Consider the following 7,098-nt stretch of genomic DNA (forward strand, 5'->3'; position numbering starts at 1 on the left):
TTGAGAGGGTGAGTTGAGAGGTACAGGAGCGTCCCCTTTTCCCTCCAATATGTTAGATTCTACCTCCGTTCCTCGAGTTCTTTGTGGCCACAATAGAGTGAATGGTCTAAGGGATGACCTTCCGCTGGGGCTTAGTTGCGGGTGCAACGGAGTGAAGCGCAGAAGTAACCATAGTATCTAGGGCTTAATTGTAGTTAGGGACCTTCCACCTGGACCAAAGGGTTAGGTCAACAATTAGGAAGAGATTTATCACTTGGAATCCCTAGAAATTATTGCAATCCTATGCGAGTGCGAGGTTGAGAGGTTATTCAATCTCTCCTCCGGGACATGTATAGAGTTAGGTATAGTTGACCTTAGATTTGGGAGTAAGTAATTAAGGTATTCCATAACTCACTTGCATTGATTAGGAAGCATAATAGAGGGTTCTTGCACTTGAAATGATTGTCCTAGGTGGATTGATAAGTGCTTGTGTGATATGAGTGCGAAGCGTTCATTCCTTATGTTGAGCATTACTTTTCTCAGGTTTTTACATTAATATGTGTGTTTTTATGTTACTTTTACGCAGGTAGGGCTGTGAGGCTGAGTATGAAGAAAATAGGGCAATGTGGATCATAATGCACTTATTTTAGAGGAGATCTTGCTAAAGTTCAAACGCGAAGACATAGGACAGGTGTGAGATGCTAGAGTGTGTGCCAACCTCCTCGCATTCGAGGGAGCACATCCATTTGGAGGGGTACAAAGGCAATCACACTCGAGCATTCCGACCTATGCATATAAGAACAAGAACCCCACCAACATGTATATCATTGAAGAAGCAAGTGATTCAAGATGTGAACGTGTGCCCGTTTGCGTTACCCCGATGAAAGTATGGAATTGGGAAGTTATTCAGGTCGAAGACTGTAGCAGAGCACTGTAGCAAGTGCTGTAGCAGCACTGTTCACAGCCGCCCGAGAAACCATAGAAACAGAGAATCCACACGGGCGTGTGGAAATTATCCACGACATGTATCGTCCACGCCCATGGAGTTGCCCGATTCCAGCCATATTTAAAGCCGATTCAGCCCCGATTTTGGTCTTCTTTTCTCCATCTTTTCCCCAACATGCGAGAGGGCTTCGGCTAAGGTTTTGAGGGGTATTGACCAAGGTTTTGGAGAGGTTCTACGGCTCTGACATCATGATTCCATTAGGAAGAAGGTTTGTAGGAGAGCTTCGATCGAGGCGTACCCTATACCGGACGAAGGAATCCTTGGACGACGAGTAGGGGACTTTCCACTAGACCATCAACACAACCATCGAGGAGGTTTCTTTATGGATTCATTGCTTTTACATTCGATTTCTTTGATTATACTTAGCTCCATGGAGAGCTAAACCCCTAGTGGGTACTTGGGTGATTGTGAACCCTAGGATGTACTCGCTTCACTGAACTTCTTTATTATGCTTTCAATAAATTGATGTTTATTGTGAGTTCCAACCTTGAATGCTTGATTGTATAAACATTTCCCCTAGAGTGACACTAGGGTTAAGAGTTCTTGTTGGTAACCTTGTGAGTGAGTGACACACCACGAGCGTTAGACAAAGGTAGGTTGGAGAGTGTTGAGAGGGTGAGTCGAGAGGTATAGGAGCGTCCCCTTTCCCCTCCGACGTGATAGATTCTACCTCCATTCCTCGAGTTCTTTGTGGCCATAATAGAGTGAATGGTCTAAGGGATGAACCTCCGTTGGGGCCTAGTTGCGCGTGCAATGGAGTGAAGCGTTGAGGTGATCTTAGTATCTAGGGCTTAATTGTGGCTAAGGACCTTCCGCCTGGACCTAAGGGTTAGGTTTAAATCTAGGAAGAGATTTATCACTTGGAATCCCTAGAGCTTTTTGCAACTCTATGCGAGTGCGAGGTGTTGAGATTGTTCGATTTCTCCTCCGGGACATGTATAGAGTTAGGCATAGTTGACCTTAGATTTGGGACTATGTATGCAAGGATTTCTATGACTCACCATTGTATCGATTGGGAAGCATAATAGAGGGTTCTTGCAGTTGAAACGATTATCCTAGGTGAAGCATTATCCGAGTACCCCATCTTTATCGATTGCCTTGCCTCTTCCTTACTTTTGCTCTCTTACTTGTTGCTTTTAATTCCTGAGAATTGAATCATTATCACACTTATCATTGTTGATACTTCACATAGCTAAAAATCGAATTAAGTGTCTTTACTCCCTACTCCCTGTGGATTCGACCCCGCTTACCCGGCATTATTACTCCGACAAACCTGTGCACTTTCGGGATATAAGCAAGGGGACCTTGTCATGGAGCAATATCCGGGTACCCCATCTTTATCGATTATTTTACCGTCTCCTTTATTTGTGCTCGCTTAGTTGTTGTTTTTAATTTTGAGAATTGAATCATTGTCACACATATCACTATTGATCTTTCACATAGCTAAGAAGCGAATTAAGTGTTTTTATTCCCTACTCCCTGTGGATACGATACCCGCTCATCCGGGATTATTACTTCGACAAACCCGTGCACTTGCGGGATATACGCAAGGGGATCTTGTCATTTACATCGTGGATCTCTTTGCTTCTTCAATAACGGACATGTTGATGGAGATCTTGTTCTATATGCACAAGTCGGAATGCTTGAATTTGACTGCTCTTGTGCCGCTCCAAATAGTTGTGCTAACTCGAATAAGAGGAGGTTAGCACACATTCCCACATCTCGAACCCGACCTATGTCTTCGCGTTTGAACCTTAGCATGATTTCCTCCAAATTGGTGCATTACAACCCACATTGGCTTCTTTCTCTCATAATCGGTCTCACAACCCTACCTGCATGAAAGTAACATAAATACACACATATTAGCATTAAAACCCAAGAATAGTAATGCTCAACACAAAGAAAGAACACTTCGTATTCTTATCACACAAGCACTTATCAATTTGCACGACTCATTATGCATCAGTTAGGAGGCATATTAGTTGGTATTGCACTTGAAGCAATAGTCCTAAGGGAGCAACGTTCGGGTGCCCCACTTTCTATCGATTTTCTGTCCTCTCAGTTTTTATAGCTGATATGTGCTTGTGTGTTAAGAATGCGAAGTATTCTTTCTTTACGATGAGCATTACTTTTATCAGATTTTAGCGCTAATACATGTGTATTTGTGTTACTTTCGTGCATGTAGGGTTGTGAAGCCAAATATGAACGAAAGAAGCCAAAGTATATCATCGATGCACTGTTTGATGAAATCTTGGAATGAACAAATACAAAGACACAAGTTGTGGTTGAAAATACGTGAATGTGTACCAACCGCCATGCGTTCATGGAATTATAATTATTTGGAGGGGCACAAAGGCAGTCACACTTGCGTATTCCCAGTTGTGCAATGATAGCGTGATCTTCACCAATGAGGCCTTTTATTGAAGAAGTGACACGATCTACGGCATAGACGTGTGACCATTTATGTTATCTCAATGAAAAGTGTGGATTTGGGAATATTTTGGTGAAGTACTGTAGCAGGATTATAGCAAATTACTGTAGTAATTTACTATAGTAGTTATTGTTTATAGCCTACTAGAAAATCAGATTTCCAAAAACCCACATGGGCATTCAAAAATTACCCACGCCCCTGTGGATGCCCAATTCCAGCCTTATTCAAGCCGCGATTCAGCCCGATTTCAGTACCATTGTTTCCATCTTTTCTCCATCTTTTTGGAGGACTGCGGCTAGGGTTTAGAGGAGTTTTGGCAAGGCTTTTGGAGTGGTTCTACGGCTTCGACACAGAGGGGGTTTTCTTATGGAATACATGTTTTTATTTTTGATTTCATTATTGATTGTATCTTGCTCCATGAAGAGCTAAACCCCCTAGTGGGTACTTAGACATGTAAACCCTATGATCTTATTGTTTCATTTACCTTTAATTATGCTTTTCTTAATTTATGTCTTTAATTGAGTTCCAATCTTGAATGCTTGTTGAATGATTTCTCCCTTAGAGTGACACTAGGGTTGAGAGTCCATCTTTATAGCCTTTGTGGATGAGTGACACATCATGAGGGTTAAACAATGCTAGATTGGGGAGGGTTGAGAGGGTGAGCCGAGCAGTAGCAGAGCGTTCCCTTTCCTATCCGGTGTGATTTATCCTATCTCCATTTTTCTAGAGTTCTTTGCGGTCACAATAGAGTGAAGTGCTAAGAGCGGAGTTCTGACGGAGCTTAGTTGCGTGAGCAACAGAGTGAAGCATTGAAGTAATCCTTATTATCTAGGGCTTAATTGTGATAAGGTGTCTTTCTCCTGGACCAAAGGGTTAGATCTATATATAGGAATATGGTCTATCAATTGGAATCCATAGAGCTTCTTCCAACTGTATACAGTGTGAGGTGTTGAAACTGAGCGATTTCTCCATTGGGGCATAGTGTAGAGTTAGTCATGGTTGATCTTAGGTGTGGGACCATGTATTTTAGGATCTCCATTACTCATTAAGCATTAGTTAGGAGACATAATAGTTGGTCTTACACATGAAGCAATAGTCCTAGGGGAAGCACTGCCCTAGTGCCCCACTTTCTATGGATTGCCTTTCCTCTCATTTTATCATGCCTCTTTTTCTTATTTCTTTTAGTTATTTTCACATCAATTTTATTCCCACTATCAATGATTCATCTTCATCATAGTTGAATAATAATCTTGGCATTTCTAATCACTATTCCCTATAGATACGGTACTCCACTCACTTGGGAATTTATTACTTCGACAAACCCGTGCACTTGCGGGTCACACGCAAGGGGTGTTGTCAATTTTAGCACCGTTGCCGGGAAATATGCATTTAGAGACATTTTGCACTTTTCTACTTTAGCTATTTATCATTAATTTTATTTCACACTTTCTTACTCTATCATCGTTCTGATTTATTTTTCTTTCTTTGTTTGCAGCTCTAGGTTATGACCCTAGGGACCCCTTTGATATTGGTTGATGAGGATCCTGAACTTGAAAGAACACTTTTTAGAAGGGGTAAAGAATTTGTACAAGAACCGTCAGATCCAGCTGAGGTAGAAATTGAAGGGTCAGATAATATAGCAGAATACAGTAAAGGACACTCTTAGATTATTGTAGACCCTCAGTTTTGTGCACATAGTATAATATTGTGTCGCCACCGATTATGGCTCAGAATTTTGAGCTAAATTTGGCATTCATCTACATGTTACAATAGTCCACACAGTTAATAGTTTGGCTGATGAGGATCCAAATAGTCACATAAAGAATTTCTTATAAGTATGTGACATGCTCAAGATCAATGGTGTTACGGATGATGCCATGAAGTTGAGAGCTTTCCCATTTTCCTTGAAGGGGAGAGCGAAGCAATGGCTACATTCATAAACTAGAACATCGATTACCACACGGAAGGAGATGGCAGAAGCTTTTCTTGCCCGATATTTCCCTCCCGGAAAATCTGCAAAGCTTAGGAATGAAATATCCTCTTTCGTGCAAATAGAATTGGAGTCTCTATATGAGACATGGGAGAGGTTCAAGGAGCTCCTGCGGAAATGTCCTCAACATGGGTTCCCCTAGTGGATGATTATTTAGACTTTTACAATGGGTTGAACCCTTCTGACAAGGACCCTGACAAGTGTACGGGTTTGTCAAAATAATAATCCCAGGTGAGTGGGGTATCGTATCCACAATGAGTAGGGAATAAGAATACTAAAATTGCTACTTAACCAAGAGAAAATGAACAATGATTGTGTTGATAAGATGTAGTATTAACAAGAATAAAAGAAACAAGAAAGAGAAGCACAAGTAAATGAGAGATAAGGCAATCGATATAAATGGGGTACTCGGATATTGTTCCGCCTAGGACAATCATTTCTAGTGCAGAACCAACTATTATGCTTCCTAATTAATGCATTAATGAGTCGTGGAAATCCTTCAATACAAGGTCCCAAACCTAAGGTCAACCGTGACTAACTCTATACGATATCCCGGTGGAGAAATTGAACAATCTCAACACCTCACACTTGTATAGAATTGCATGGAGTTCTAGGGATTCCAAGTGATAAACCCTCTTCCTAGATGTAGACCTAACACTTTGGTCCAGGTGAGAGGTCCTAGTCACAATTAAGCCCTATGTGCTAAAATCACTTTAACACTTCAGTCTGTTGCCTTTGCAACTATGCCCAGCAGAAGGTCATCCCTTAGCCCGTTCACTCTACTATGACCGCAAAGAACTCAAGAAAATGGAGGTAGGATAAATCATGTCAAAGGGGAAAGGGGACGCTCTGCTACCTCTCAACTCATCCTCTCAACCATCTCCAATCTAGCTTTGTCTAACTCTCATGGTGTGTCACTCACTCACAAGGGTTACCAAGGTAAATTGTCAACCTTAGTGTCACTCTAAGGGATCATTCAATCAATCAATCATTCAAGATTGGAACTCAATTAAAACATCAATTAAGGAAAGCATAATAAAAGGTTTAATGAAACAAATACATCCTAGGGTTCACAAATCCAAGTACCCACTAGGGGGTTTAGGTCTCCATGTAGCTAGTTACAATCAACCATAAAATTGAATGTAAAAACAAGTAATTCATTGAAAAACACCCTCGGTAGTCATGTCGATTGTCTTGTGGAGTGGCCTCATCTCCTCGAAAGGTCCCCTTGTCAGGCCTAGGGCACACCTCGCCGAATCAGTGTGACAAGGTCCCTTGCTTATATCCCGCAAGTGCACAGGTTTGTCGAAGTAATAATCCCGGATGAGCGGGTATCGAATCCACAGGGAGTAGGGAATAAAAACACTTACTTCACTTCTTAGCTATGTGAAAGATCAATAGTGGTAAGTGTGACAATGATTCAATTCTTAAAGGTAAAAGCAACAAGTAAGAGAGCACGAGTAAAGGAGAAGGTAAGGCAATCGATAAAGATGGGGTACTCGGATAATGCTCTGCCTAAGACGATCGCTTCAAGTGCAAGAACCCTCTATTATGCTTCCTAAATCCTTCATTACTTAGTACCAAATCTAAGGTCGACTATGCCTAACACCATACATGTCCCGGAGGAGAAATCGAACAATCTTAACACCTCGCATTCGCATAGAGTGGCAATGAGCTCTACGGATTCAAAGT

At 41.5% G+C, this 7,098-nt stretch overlaps 1 non-coding gene across 1 annotated transcript; it reads right to left on the reverse strand.

The window, feature by feature from the left end:
- Positions 1 to 5,434: 5,434 nt before the first annotated feature.
- On the reverse strand, positions 5,435 to 5,541 carry LOC120252650. Its single transcript, XR_005534107.1, has one exon. It is a non-coding gene; the product is annotated as a small nucleolar RNA R71 (small nucleolar RNA).
- Between the last annotated feature and the right edge of the window lie 1,557 nt (positions 5,542 to 7,098).

The sequence above is a fragment of the Dioscorea cayenensis genome, chromosome 21 (assembly GCF_009730915.1).
Source record: "Dioscorea cayenensis subsp. rotundata cultivar TDr96_F1 chromosome 21, TDr96_F1_v2_PseudoChromosome.rev07_lg8_w22 25.fasta, whole genome shotgun sequence".
NCBI lineage: Eukaryota > Viridiplantae > Streptophyta > Magnoliopsida > Dioscoreales > Dioscoreaceae > Dioscorea > Dioscorea cayenensis.